The 15,412-nt window shown below is 44.5% G+C and overlaps 1 protein-coding gene and 1 non-coding gene across 9 annotated transcripts in view; both read left to right on the forward strand.

Annotated features, from left to right (window-relative positions):
* The first annotated feature begins 7,034 nt into the window (after positions 1-7,034).
* ARFGAP1 (ARF GTPase activating protein 1) overlaps positions 7,035-15,412 on the forward strand; it is a 39,156-nt gene continuing 30,778 nt past the window's right edge. For 6 of the 8 annotated variants that reach the window (XM_028735431.2, XM_028735427.2, XM_028735430.2 and 3 more), the window contains exon 1: positions 7,036-7,205. The gene's annotated coding sequence lies outside the window, so the exon portion shown is untranslated. Of the gene's footprint in view, positions 7,206-15,412 lie in introns of all 8 variants that reach the window. The other 2 variants (XM_028735426.2, XM_028735428.2) reach the window with 1 other exon arrangement.
* On the forward strand, positions 9,825-9,933 carry LOC144327894 (U6 spliceosomal RNA). The gene has a single exon (XR_013393069.1). It is a non-coding gene; the product is annotated as a U6 spliceosomal RNA (small nuclear RNA).

Here is a 15,412-nt window from a genome sequence, read left to right on the forward strand (position 1 = left end):
CATTTTAAATGTGTATCAAAGTGCAATATACAGTGGTACCTTGGGTTACATACGCTTCAGTTTACAGACTCCGCTAACCCAGAAATATTACCTCGGGTTAAGAACTTTGCTTCAGGATGAGAACAGAAATCGTGCAGCTGGCGGCGCAGTGGCAGCAGCAGGCCCCATTAGCTAAAGTGGTGCTTCAGGTTAAGAACAGCTTCAGGTTAAGAACAGACCTTCAGAACGAATTACGGTAAGTTCTTAACCTGAGGTACCACTGTACACATGTGACACTAGATGGCGATAGTGAGCTATGCCAAATGCAATGCATTTTTCAAAATGCTTTTTTTTAAAAAAAAAAAACATTTCCGCAGTGGCTTTTTAAATGTGTGTAGATTCCACCAATATTGTGTCAAGCGATTGCTATCCTGCTTTGAGGTTTCATTACAATTGTATATGATCATACAATCATAGAAATGTAGAGGTGGAGGGGACCCCCCCAAAGGGTCATTAAGTCCAACACCCTGCAAGAAAGGAATGTTAAAGCCAGCTGTCACAGCCAGCGTTGGAAGATTTTGTCTCACGCAGTAGGAGAAGCCAAGAGCATTACTGTAGACACACTGCAGAGTGTGACCAGCTAGTAATTCAACACAGAATTTCATGTAGCACTAACACGAACTGAGTGTTTGATAGCTTGGCAGTTTCCCAAACATTTTATAGCAGCCCCCAGAGAGAAGTGTTGGGCCTGTTTGTGCGAATAACTTCTTCTTTTTATAAGGTATCAGTCTTGGAAGATGGGAAGGGCCGGTTTCTAACAAAATGATGTTTGTTGACTCGCATCCTTCCAACCCTGTGAGAGTCGAGAACAGCGAGTGGGACGCGCACAGAAGAAATCTCTCTATGGGATGTGGGATTTTGTGAATCGGAACAGACGAAGAAGGCTAAGGAAAATAATAAGGGAAAGGGCACGATTTCCTGACATTTCCTTGTAATGGAATCCTCAGACTTTTACAAGTGAATACTCCTGAAAAATGAAGCCACGGGGCATAGCAGGCATGGGCTGTCGAGGGAAATTAAGGAGAAGCACATGGCGATCCCTGCAATACCAAAGGGCTTTCCCCCTGCCCTTAAACACTTCACAAGAAACACATCACATTAATTAGCTGAAGGTACACAACTTCTGAACAACTGATTGGTTCAAAATTGGGAAAGGAGTACGACGAGGCTGTATATTGTCTCCCTGCTTATTTAACTTCTATGCAGAATTCATCATACAAAAGGCTGTACTGGATGAATCCCAAACCGGAATTAGGATTGCCAGAAGAAATATCAACAGCTTCAGATATGCAGATGACACAACTTTGATGGCAGAAAGTGAGGAAGAATTAAAGAACCTTTTAATGAGGGTGAAAGAGGAGAGTGCAAAATATTGGGATCATAGAATCATAGAGTTGGAAGAGACCACAAGGGTCATCCAGCCCAACCCCCTGCAATATGGGATTTTTTTTGCCCAACGTGGGGCAAAATATTTGAAATCTACCTAATCCTGAAGAATAATTATCATGAAACAACCCACACAGATGCTTTGGACAAATGCTGCTCATAGACTGTTTTTCTCCCTGCTATACCTCCTGCCAAATCATCGGCCTTCACAGAGACCCGAGTTCAAATCCCGCTTGAAACTCAGTGAAAGCTAGCACCTCTTAGCATTAAAGTACCTCCATGGTTTATGCAGCAATCTTATATCCTTCAGCATATAAAATGGGAATGGGGGCATGCTTCTTTAAAACACCTGTGTACAGGTGCCATAGAACAGCCAATCAGGGCTTCTGGGCTCACATTATCTTACTATCTTTTTGAAATCTTTTTTCTTCTAAATGTCCATCAGCCCTGCACATTTGTAGCTTGTTTATTGTGGCAAACATCAATGAAAAATAGCCAATGTGATTTCCTTGTGCGATTGGAAGCCGCAAGCCAAGCAGACTTAATCTGCCCTCCTGAAATATTATTTGACACTGTTTGTACAAAGCAGCCCTTTGTAGTCAGAGCCTGCCTCTTTCATCCTTTCCCATCCAGGCATAGTTTACTGCAGGAGAGCTGAGAAAGTCCAAGCCCATCAGTTGCCCCCCATGTCGTGCATAGTATTCCCTAGCCATCATGAACTGCCTTGGTTATGGGGGCTTCAGCACCCCACGGTGGAACGCCCACAGCCGTTCCTTAACGTGCTTCCTCCTTCCTCTTGAACAGCTGAAGAACTGTGGCAAATATACCAACCAAGCACTAGCTGTGTGTTTTCCAGACAATTTGTAAATCATAACTCCTGTGGAAAAGCGGCATCAGCGCTTGCCAATTGACTGGGGGCAATTTTGATCACGGCCACTGATTTAGCTGTCCAGACTGTGCATGAATATTCTTGGCTGGTAAATTAACCAAGGCAGAGCATGAGAGGGAAAAACAATGGGGGGGGGGGGGCAGGGAGAGAGAGAAACGAGAAAGGCTGTCCAACAGTGCTCCCTTGAGGCTATGTGTATGAAGTGTTCAGTCTGAGAGAGAGGCATGTTCAGCCAAATCAGCATTGCTAATTTGGACCTATGCCAATAAGAGAGTTATTCAGGGCCAAGCTAAACCTGACTGGCATCAAGTTCACACAGGCATTTTTTAACTTGATTAAAAATATTTCCATGCTGTTTTTCATATTATTATTTTTAAAAAAGAATAGTCAGTGTTTTAATTGTGGAAAAAACGAGTCTGCAACCAAGCAATTCAATAAAAACATTCAGTGGGAACAGAAGGCAAAAGCGGAGCGACTATAACAAAGAGGTAGAACCACAACCTGCCTAGGAAAACAAAAAGTTCTCCATCGGCTCCCTAAATAACAGGAAAAACTTCAGTGCTGGACTGACAGTCTAAGGAGGTTGTTCCATTGGTAGGGAGCCAGTACCAAAAAGGCCCTCTCCACAATTGCCACCTGCCTAAGCTCTAACGGCAGGAGCACTCAGGTGAGGCTAAAATACCCACCCACCTAGGGGAGGCTGAAAGCTGTGTTGCTTTGGTTCTTTTCCGTAACTCCTGGAGTCAGACATTCCTATCCCACCTCTGCACTTTGAATGTGTGGATAGCATCATTGCAAAGATATGGAGCAGATACTGAGGTCATGTGGGGAGAGGAAGGGAGCCCAGTTGTGCAAGTGAAACAACACTCCTGCAGTGGGGGGGGGGGAACCCTATATTCTTATGAAACTGCTTTATACCGGGGCTGGATCTACACTGATGTTATTAGAATGATAATAGATATCTCATGCTAAAACATCACAGGGCTTAGGTAAAGGTAAAGGGACCCCTGACCATTAGGTCCAGTCGTGGCCGACTCTGGGGTTACGGCGCTCATCTCGCTTTATTGGCCGAGGGAGCTTCTGGGTCATGTGGCCAGCATGACTAAGCTGCTTCTGCCAAACCAGAGCAGCGCACGGAAACGCCGTTTACCTTCCCGCCAGAGCAGTGCCTATTTATCTACTTGCACTTTGACGTGCTTTCGAACTGCTAGGTTGGCAGGAGCAGGGACCGAACAACGGGCGCTCACCCCGTCGCGGGGATTTGAACAGCCGACTTTCTGATCGGCAAGCCCTAGGCTCTGTGGTTTAACCCACAGTGCCACCAGCGTCCCGTCACAGGGCTTACTTCTTAATTAAAGCATTTTTTTTACCTTGGCCCCCCCCCCCCCCCATCAAAACACTGTCTCCCTGCTGCTGGTTGTTCTGCTGAGCCCTCTAGTGTCACATTTTAGTAACACATTATGAACCTTAAAAGTAGGATGTCATGTGTCCATATACGTTATCAAAACCCTTCCTTAGCGTTAAACACCGTGAGTGTAGATCTTCCCCAGGTGAGGCTATTGATCCATCTAGTGCAGTGTTGCTTAACCTGACTGGCAGCAAATCAGAGGGTCTCTGGCAGAGAGTGTATCTCATCGCCTGCTGCTACCCAAAACATTTTTTTAAAAACCAGCTGGATTTGCCAAGGATTGGACGTGGTCCAGTATTTTTTTTAATAGAAAAAAATGGTACTGGCACTCACCATGGAATTATTCCAGTAAGTGCCACACTATTAACATTTAAGAGAGAGAAATGGGGCTGGCATTCTGTACACTTGAGTTCTCCTGGGGGGGGGAGCACTGGACATGGTAAAAGGTAAAGGGACCCCTGACCATTAGGTCCAGTCGTGGCCGACTCTGGGGTTGCGGCGCTCATCTCGCTTTATTGGCCGAGGGAGCCAGCGTACAGCTTCCGGGTCATGTGGCCAGCATGACTAAGCCGCTTCTGGTGAACCAGAGCAGCACACGGAAACGCCGTTTACCTTCCCGCCGGAGCGGTACCTATATATCTACTTGCACTTTTGACGTGCTTTCGAACTGCTAGGTTGGCAGGAGCAGGGAGCGAGCAAAGGGAGCTCACCCCGTCGCGGGGATTCGAACTGCTGACCTTCCGATCAGCAAGTCCTAGGCTCTGTGGTTTAACCCACAGCGCCACCCGCATCCCCTGGACATGGTAGTCAGCTGCTGAGTTTGGGTCCCTCCAAATCTAACCCTCCGATGATTAGGCACACTCAGTTTGGTGGCATGCAGGAAAAAAAGGGGGGCTCTACTTTCTCCTCTGGCCCATAGAAGCAAACATTTTCAAGTGCATCTGCAGTTTTAATACACACACAAAACACTTTGCCTCCCCAAAGTTCCAGAAACATGACTCTAATTAAGCACTCCAACGTAATGTATATATGGGAACCGCAGCACGTTTTGTTTCTGTTTAGCAGAACATCTCACGCGTGCCTGATGTTTCACTGCTCCCTCCAGTGTTCACATATTTTGGAGTCCGTTTCCTTCTCGCTGGCAGGAGGAGGCAGCTACAGATGTTAAGCATCATTAGCATGAATGAGAGTGACTGTAAAATCTCCCACGTATCCCAAGGAAGACGAAGAGGCTGCAGCAGAGCTAAGCATATGCAAGACAGGAACACACTGAAAATGAGCTGTTTGGCATTGTCCCTGTGGGCTGCTGACGTGACCGTTAGGCGAAACCTCTGCAGACTTCAAAGTTGTCAATTAAAAAGAAATTAGCGGCGGATGTGTGATTATGCTCCTGGCATTTATCTCCGGTGAATCCCTGAACATTCACATGTTCTTTCTCGGGTATTTATTTCTTATCATTATTTATAGCCCCACTTTTCAGGTTCAAATCCTTCCAAGGCGGCTTGCAAGGAACATTAAAATGCATTGAAATGCATTTTCAAAACCACAATGAACCAGCGCAGAACAATCTCCGAGTGGTAAGAGATTTCAGGGGGGCCAGTGCAGACCCTGGGTTTGGTTTCCGTAGGGTAATGAAAATAATTGGTAAACCATTATATTTGAAGAGATGCAATGAAAAACTACTAAATAAAGCACTTCTTGCAAAAAGCTTTGTTTGCATAATCAATGCAATTGTTGTTATCAATGCAGTTATAATCAAGGATGCGAGGCCCTATACCATGGCTTACTTGGCTTGCTCTAAAGATGATACCAGATCTTGACAGTTTTGAAAAGAAAAAGGTTTTTCCCCCCTTAGACTCACATGAATCCAGCAAGACCATTTAGCAAACACCGAAAGTTGCTCTTATTTCTTCATTTCCCCCTTTATATCAAATTCTGAAGCCTAAATGCAGAACATCCAACTATTTTACAGCAATGTATAATTGTCTTAAGGGACGCGGGTGGCGCTGTGGGTAAAAGCCTCAGCGCCTAGGGCTTGCCGATCGAAAGGTCGGCGGTTCGAATCCCCGCGGCGGGGTGCGCTCCCATTGTTCAGTCCCAGCGCCTGCCAACCTAGCAGTTCGAAAGCACCCCCGGGTGCAAGTAGATAAATAGGGACCGCTTACTAGCGGGAAGGTAAACTGCGTTTCCGTGTGCTGCGCTGGCTCGCCAGAGCAGCGATGTCACGCTGGCCACGTGACCCGGAAGTGTCTGCGGACATCGCTGGCTCCCGGCCTCTAGAGTGAGATGAGCGCACAACCCTAGAGTCTGTCAAGACTGGCCCGTACGGGCAGGGGTACCTTTACCTTTTATAATTGTCTTATTTATGGGAGCACCAAGAGTGCATTCCATGCTCAACAAAATTCAAGAGACAATGCCCCCGCCTTTATAAGCTAAAACTCAGCACAAGAGGAGCAACTCAGACTGGGGAAGGAAGAGGAAACTGGACAAAACTGCAAAGATGATTAATGCACGGGCAACGAATGCATATTTCATTGTTCCTAACAATTATCACCTTGTGTAAAAACTGTGTATGTGAGGCGTTATGGTTTTGTTTGTTCTTATGTTATGTATTTTTGTATTTTTATGTTGTAAACCGCCCTGTGATCCCCAGATGAAAGACGGTATAGAAATTAAATCAATAATAATAATAATATTAATAATAATAATAATAATAACAACAACAACAACAACAATAACAACAATAACAACAATAGTAATGATAACAATAATAATAATAATAACGGCCAGAAAGACCATTAGGTAGCTCCTGAAGTATCATCGAGTGTCGTCTGAAACACACGACAGTGGATATAACGGTATCCCGTTTTGTTTAAATTGTGGTCCTACAACTGCACGTGTGGAACCGCCTTCCTGGTACAACACGCGTGTAGCGCGCGAGCGTGCGCCTCCTCCAATGAGCGCGTTTCTCCCGGCTCGCTCGCAGCAACCAATCAGCAGCAGCGACCGCTTCTCCTCCTCCTCCTCCTCCTCCCGGCTTTCTCTCTCCTCAGCGCGCGTTTGTCAATCAACGAGCGCTGCCGTGGCTTTCGGGCGTCTCTAGGACTCTAAGCAGGAGCCGCGTCGAGCTGCTCATTAGCATATCGTGGAGGAGGGGTCGCGGGGCACAAGGTGCCGCGCGCGCGGAGTCGCGCAGGCGCAAAGCGTCTCTCGCGCACGTACGCACGCAGGCGCGGATGGACCCTCAGGAGCCCGCCCTGCCCACATCCCTCCGCTTCCGCCCTCCCTCCCGCGGACTACCCAGAACCCCTTGCGAAGTGGCAACGTAGCCGGCTATGGCGGAAGCTGCGCCTGCGCTGTGAGAAGAGAAGGGAATATATATATATATATTTTTTCATTGAGGGAGAAAAGCCGAAGCCGGGTGAGAGGCTTGACTGACTGGTAGCGACTGCGTTGCACCCGCCGCGCCACTGAACCCGCCAGGTAGTTATCATTATTGCTATCATCGTCATTATTATTATTTAAAAGAAGAAGAAAAGGAGGGGAGAGAGGCGTCGTCCCCCCCATTTCTACCTCAGGCCACATCCTCATCTTCGAGGGTGAGGGTCGGCATCCCCCCTCTCCCTCCATAATAATAATAATTTGAAAAACCCCTCTGGCCCTGAGTTCGAATTCTGGTTTACCTCAGGAACTCTGGTGTTGGTGGGGTTCTGGAGGGAATCGCTTCCTGACCCCCCCCCCCCAGGAGTGTGGGGGGTGGGTGAAGGGGGTTGGCTTTTCATAGGATCATAGGGACCACGTAGGGCCACTTAGTTCGACCTCCTGCAATGCAGGAATCTTTTGCCCCCAACGTGGGACTCGAACCCGCTACCCTGAGGTGCAGAGTCTCACGCTCTGTGAATTGAGGGTATATAGAGGGCTCTGCTTTCATCATCACCGTCGCCATCATTTATTTATTATGATCTTGATTTTATTGCATTGATGCCTCACCTTTTCCTCCGAGGAGCTCAAGGCGGATTACGTGGTTATCTCCTCTTTTAGCCCCTACAACAACAGCTGGGTGAGGTAGGTTGAGAGGCATCGACTGATTCCCCCAATGTCGCCCCAGCAAGAGCTTCATGGGCTTCAAACCCTGGTTTCCGAGGTCTTAGTCGGACACTCTAACCGCTGTGCTACTCTGGCTTTCATCATTATCATCATTTCCTTTATTTATTTAATAAGGGTGGTTAACAGCATAAAAATACAAGATAAAAACACAAAATGTGTAATAAAGACAAGAAGAGGAGCAAATCAAACCAATAAGCGGCCAACACCTCCCAATCCCACAAACACGTTTAAAAGGATATGGGATATTGATCAGCCAAAAGGCCTGGTTCATCATCATTGTGTAGCTTCAAAGTCATGGGGCAAGAGGATGGGATCCTTTTACAGATGGTAACCAGTTAAAAACCAGGAAGCAGAGAGTAGGAATGAATACAGGCTGTTCCCACATCGGAGGGGTGATGATGGCGGTGGGGATGTATAAATATATATACTGCTTAAAGCCAAAAATGGCTTTAAGCCAGTTGGCTAAATTGGACTTTTCTAAGCAGGGTGTAAGATGCGGGTTTCCACAAGGATCAATTTGGGAAATTGTCTTCTTTAATGAACTGAAGTTTGTGAATAGTGAGGCGGAAATGTTTGCTGCTGATGCCAAGTTGCTCGGGGCGGTAAGAATAAAAGAGCTTTCCATACTGGGTGAATGGGCAGTAAGATGTTCAAGATCTGCACTGCTTGCTCATTTGCTACAGGGCCAGGCTCAGGGTGTTACTATTAGTATATAAAGCCCTTAACAATTTGGGACCAGTTTACTTGCAAGGTTTCCTTATCGTACATGCGCCCAGTCAACAACTTCAATTGGCAGAATCGACACAGCTACAGATGCCATATAATGCCCATTCCATTTTTGTAAGAGCTCTGTCGTTTAGTGTGGAAGTGCTTACACTTTGAAACCTCCTTCCTATTGAGATCAAGCAGGCATCTTCGCTGTACTCTTTCCAACTAAAACATTCCTGTTTAAACAAGTCTACCCAGATGATTAGAAAGTTGAGATTATTTCAGTCTGTTTTAGTATTTAAACTTCTGCATGTTTTAAGGTAGTGTAATTTTTCCTTGATTTTACTGTTTTAGCTTTTGTAAACTGCTTTGAGGGTTGTTGTTGTTTTTACAATCAAGCAGTGTATAAATTTTAAGAAGTAAATGAAATAAAAGATACGTAAGTGTAAAGTGATGCACATCGGAACAAAAAATTCTAACTTAACACTGATAGGGTAGGTGATGGAGGTGACTGATTGAGCAGTAAGGATCCTGAGGTCATGGTGGAAAGAATGAAGTGTGTGGCAGATGTAAAAAGTGTGTACAAAGGGATTGATAATTGGAGGAGGCATGAAATACAAGGCTACCAGTATTATCTTTAAGCAGAAATTTGGTGCGATCACTCTGGTTGCAGAATTGCTAAAAAGATATTACAGTCCTAGAGAAGGTGTGGAAATGGATATTCATAATGATCCAAGGACTGCTCTCCTATAAGGAAAGCTTGCAACATTTGGAGAGGGGTGGTGGTGTTAGGAGAAGAAAGCAGAGCAGGGAAGACATCCGTGGTGTGGAGAAAGTGGATAGAGAGGTTTTTCTCCCTCTTGTACAGCACTAAAACCCAGGATCATTCAGTGACCCAGTGAAGGTGAATGGTGGGAGATTCAGGACAGGCCGAAAGAAGTGTTATTTCACACATTTAATAGTTAACCTATGGACTTTGCTCCCACAAGATTCAGTGATGACCAAAGAAGGGGATTAGACAAGTTCATGGAGGATAAGGCTGTCAGTATCTACTAGTCCTGATGGCTGCATGCTATCTCCAGAATTAGATGCAGGATGCTTCAGTACTGTTTGCTGTCCTCTGTCCTTCCTATGAACTTCCCACAGGCATCTGGTTTGGCATACTGGGAAATAGAATGCTAGACTACAGAGGCCCTTTGGTCTGATTAAGCAGTGATACTATGTTCAGGGGCCCTGAGAAGGGTGGCAGAGTTTGTCTCACCTGCACTGGCTGGTTCCATTAGACCAGTGCTCGCTTCGGCAGCACATATACTAAAATTGGAACGATACAGAGAAGATTAGCATGGTTCCATTAGACCAGATGCCCGTAATGTCTTAAGATTATTTAGTAATCCTTTTTCCATCCCGTCTTTCTTCCAAAAAACTCAGGGTATTGCACATGGTTCCCCACCCTTTTGTTTGAATTCTTACAACAGCCCTGTAAGTTAGGTTGTCCTGAAGATGGTGTCTGGCTCAAAATTACCCATGAGACTAACCTATAAGCAACATTGATACAGTGAGGTATTTTCTCTCTTCTTCCTTACTCATCCCTCACTTCTGAACTTGGGATGCCATCTTATGTGTATCTACTTGATACAGTGAGGTATTTTCTCTCTTCTTCCTTATTCATCTCTCACTTCTGAACTGGGGATGCCATCTTATGTGTATCTACTTGAAAATAAGTCCCACTGGGCACAAAGTCCCGTTGTGTAAAAATGCATGAGGATGGGCTGCAACATTTGTGTTCCAGTTTTATTTTTATTTATTAAATCTCACTTAGAAATATATGAACAGAAGCAGTTCTGTCTTCTTACACTTGCTGCTCCTTTTGGAAACTCATATTGACTTATTGGGGCTCTCATGTAGACATTTTTGGATCAGTTCTGCACTCTTGATTAATTCTGTTTTAGCGTGCTCGGGCTATTCAGTGGATTCTTCTTCACTGTCTAGGTGTATCCATGCAGTTTATCTGCTAAAAATCAACAAGAACTCCTAAGAACAATGTTGTTCTTCCCTGCCCCCAGGTTCCATGTGTTCATGCTAGAATATGAGCAATGGCCATTCTGGGTGCTGAAATGGAACACTAGGTTTCCTGCTCATTCCCCTATCTGAATTATCAGAAACTTGGAAAGAGAAGGAGTGAGCCATTTGCAACTCTTCCCATTTCTTCAAAACACCTGAAGTAAGGCATTAGGGCAGCACCCCAAAACTGCTGCTTCATGTATGATAGGATTGTGTTAATAAGTCAGTTTGCTTCCCAATTTCCCATGTTCCTTTGCATTGTTTCTCAATGAATGTTCTGTTTGGAGAAGGTAGGTTAGCTAGTAGAACCCTGAGTAGCTTGTCTATGCAAGTAGAAGTGCTGTTTAAGACACTTCTTTGACTAGTCATTGGCTTTTGATTTCAAAAAGCATTGGATTCTTTGAAGATCTGGTTGCTTAAAAATAAGAGTTGGTGACAATCAACCTTCTCATAAGTGGCTCCAGAAGGGGAGATAAAGCGTCAGAAATATGTGGGCTGGTGCAGACACTTATTTTGTGAAGCTTCCTTTCTGGAACAGATCTAGACTATGAGTTATCGCCATTAGCATGAGGGCAAATAACAAGGCATGCTAGAAAGGGACATGGCCTCAAATTGGTATATAGGTCAGTCTAGTTTCTCTTTGAAAGAGATGCATAGCCTAGCAAATCCTTTTATACACCATGCAGACAGTACAGCATCTTAAAATGTCTTCCAGTGTCTTCCTTTTTTGTTTTAAAATTGACCTTCTATTTGTATTCTTACATTTCTTTAATTGGCATCTAGCTACTATTGCCTCGAAGGCTCACTTCCACATGTTTGTTTGTGGCTTTACAAATTACCTGTTAGAAGACAAAATCTATTGCATCTTAACTTGTAAGAAATAGAGCGCTATCCCAGTATCCTTCAGATGCTACACTCTTGCTACATGTAATTAATAGGAGTAGAACATCTTAAGCATGCTATGCAAGCTTTGTTAATGCTGCAGACAACATTGCTAGGGTAACCTGCACTGTCTACATTTTGTGTAGAGCCATTTTCACATTCTAAAGATGCTCTTGGATGAAGTCACTTATTCCTGTCTGCATAATCCCCTCATGAAGTGGGAAGTATAATTGAAAGTATGTCCTGTGATCCACGACAGCTGTCAATACATGCTCTTAGAAAGGGATAGCTCAGTCGGGATAGCTCTTAGAAAGGGATAGCTCAGTTAGTAGAGCATGAGACTCATAATTACAGGGTTGTGGGTTTGAGCCCCACCTTGGGCAAAAGTTTGCTGCATTGCAGGGGCTGGGAATAGATGACCGTCATGGTCCTTTCCAACTGTACAATGCGATGATTCTGTGATCTAACAAGTATGAACTGAGAAATATGGTGCCTAATTGAATACAAAGAACTGTGATCTCCAAACTGGTTCCCAGGGCACATGAGTGTCATCATGTTGATGAATTGCCCATACCATGACTTCTGCAATGGGGAGACCATATGTAGCATGACCCTCCAATATGTGGACAGTGAAATGATCCTCAGGGAAGGAGTTAATGGGATTCTCTGATGCAGCCTGCTCTGAACTCGTACGAGGAGGGTCTGCATCCCAATAACAGAACACACACATTGCATGCAAAAGGGTTCAATCCCTGGTATCTCCAGGTAGGACTGGGAAAGACTCCTGTCTCGAGCCGTGGAGAACTGCTGCCGCTCAGTGTAGACACTTCTGACCTAGATGGGCCAATGATCTTACTTTCTATGAGGCCACTTCTTATGTTCCTAATTTCTTGAAACACCATAACTGTCCAGAAAGCATACAGTGGTACCTCGGGTTACATACGCTTCAGGTTACAGACTCCGCTAACCCAGAAATATTACCTCGGGTTAAGAACTTTGCTTCAGGATAAGAACAGAAATTGCACACCGGCGGTGCAGCGGCAGCAGAAGGCCCCATTAGCTAAAGTGGTGCTTCAGGTTAAGAACAGTTTCAGGTTAAGAACGGACCTCTGGAACGAATTAAGTACCTAACCCGAGGTACCACTGCATCTCCATCACTTGGGTAAAAGGGATGGCAGAGGCAAATCTTAACTGTTATCCTTTAGTTATAAGAAGGATGCCTGCCCATTCTTCTGGAAGCTGATGGGATAAATAGGTTTCTGGGACAGCAGGTGGGGGGCGGACATAGTTTGCATTATAACAATATAGTTGCCCAACATTTTTACCCACTCTACCTCCAAAGAATTTTTTTTTTTTTGGCCTTTGTTTAGTACTCTTCTTTTAACCCCGCCACCAAGCAGAGACATTCCACTCCTCTTCTCCTTTTGTGCTTCACTGTCCTTGACGCCCACTGAGAGCAGCCTAGCAACCCACCCACGAAGCTCCTGCAAACCACCATTTGGAAATAACCATTCTAATGTGTAGTAAATTAAGATATCCAGAATCTAACCGGAGCCTGCCAGATGTGGATACACTCTTATTTAATTCACATTAATGTAAAGCATTCTTTAACCGTTCTGTTAATTTAATATGTTAGTTAATGTAGTCTGAAATGCGCTTAACCTTCCAGGAATATATATATATATATAATTGGTTTTATGACAACCGTTCTGTGGATGCCCAGGGAGTGCAAGAAGATGTGTAGAAGTGCAAGTCAACAGAAAAAAATACCTTATAATTAGAATTAGATCCAAACAAAGCTCCCTAGTTTAATACAAGAGATGGATAAGTTCTTCCAACTATTTATTTAATGTATTTTTATCCCACCTTTGAGAGAACGCCTCCTCCACTCCCAAAGGCAGGTAACATAAGTCCCTAAAATAATCAAAGAGAGCTATGTGTCTTCTTAGGCTAGCAGACGTTTTGAGAGAAGCACTCATTTATTTATGTTTGTTTATAAAAAGATCTATATTCAACTGTCTTAATACAATAAAACATAAATCACCATTAGAAGCAGTTTTTTAAAAAATCATTAAAGTTATTCTTGTCTTCAAGCTGTTAAATCAGTCTTGACAGCAAACTAACTGCCGCTTTTGTATTACAGTGGTGCCCCGCAAGACGAATGCCTCGCAAGACGAAAAACCCGCTAGACGAAAGGGTTTTCCGTTTTTGAGTTGTTTCGCAAGACGATTTTCCCTATGGGCTTGCTTCGCAAGACGAAAACGTCTTGCGAGTCTTGCAATTTTTTTCCGCTCCCCCCCCTTTTTCTAAGCCGCTAATAGCCTTTTAGCCGCTAAACCGCTAATAGCGCTAAGCCGCTAATAGGGTTGCTTCGCAAGACAAAAAAACCGCTAGACGAAGAGACTTGCGGAACGGATTATTTTCGTCTTGCGAGGCACCACTGTATGTCCTCCCCAATATTGCACTGCCAACTCTTGGCTCTGGTCTTATCCAATGTTGGCATGTGACCTCTCAACAGCTCTCAACTTCGCAGCCCTCAACAGACAACAGACAGTTTCCCACGCAACACCCCTGTTTTATCTGCTATCATTTTTCTTATGCTGATTCTCCACATCCCTGTGACTCAACATGAAGTCTACTCCTCTCCGAATTCTGTTATCCTAAACCTACGGCTCTCCAGCCACAGCCAGGGTGGCAAGTGATAAGGGAAGAGTTATAGTCTTAATGATTACCCAATAGAAAAGAGTTATGTGCCCACAAATAATCCCTTCTTTCAGATTTGTTATTTTGACTGCTTCGTTGGGTGGAACTGTTCCAACTTGTTACCCAGTCAGCTTGCTATACTTTGTCCCATTCATATTCGTTAATTGCTCCCTCATTCTGAATTGCCCAATATAACATCTGTTTAATAGTGGAGTTGCTACTTCTCTCACATTTTTTTTAAAAAAAACCTATGATGTTCCTTGCATAGGCAAAATTGGATATTTTGATCCATGCAGTTCCTGCAGATGTGCTATGTATTGTTCGTGAAGTGTGCTCAGTGTAGGAAAAACTGTACACACGTCTTATGTTCCTTTGAAAAAGAGAGAACTTTAGTTTTAAAATCAGGGTGGCAAATGCAGTGGGTTAAAAAGAAGATGAATAAATTCTTGATTTAATGAAAGAAAGAGAGTTGGTGTGGTTCTATCTATTGAGCTGTCCCTCCCTCCCCCCCCCCCCCCCGTGTGTGTGTATTTAAAAAACAACTTTAATAAGCAGGTTGGGGGAATCTGAATTTTTTTGTTCCTCAAGTAATAGTTGGAGTGCAAGCCCATAATGGTGTCTTATAGCTGTCTTTATTCCCTGATGTCACTATTCATTATGGGGATTAAAAAAATAAAATTGATTGGCATAGGGTAGCTATGAGCATGCATCGAAGACCAGATTTTGTTTGGATTCCACTTCAGAAAGGAGACCAATTCAACTTCTTCAGGCGTAACCCACAATGCCTTTCCTTGAAGATCCATGGCTTCATTTGTCTCCTCCATTGGCTTACATAAGGAAATGACCAAATGGGTACAGTGGTACCTCCGGTTATGAACTTAAATCATTCCGGAGGTCTGTTCTTAACCCGAAACCGTTCGTAACCTGAGGTGCGCTTTTGTTAATGGGGCCTCCCACTGCCGGCTCGCCACTGGTGTGTGACATCTGCTCACATCCTGGGGCAAACTTCACTACCAGGAGCACCTACTTCCGGGTTAGTGGAACTCGCTACCTGAAGCATTCATGAGGAGGACGGTATGTAACCCGAGGTTCCACTGTATAACTTTTATATCTTGACCACAAGGAATGAAATTTGCAGGCATAGGTGCTCCTTCCGAGGGAGTGAAACATGTCAGATTCCAGATTCCTCTGGTTGGAAGCTATAGCTGTCAGAAAACTGCACCCCTCCT

The sequence above is a fragment of the Podarcis muralis genome, chromosome 5 (assembly GCF_964188315.1).
Source record: "Podarcis muralis chromosome 5, rPodMur119.hap1.1, whole genome shotgun sequence".
In the NCBI taxonomy this organism is placed as follows: Eukaryota; Metazoa; Chordata; class Lepidosauria; order Squamata; family Lacertidae; genus Podarcis; species Podarcis muralis.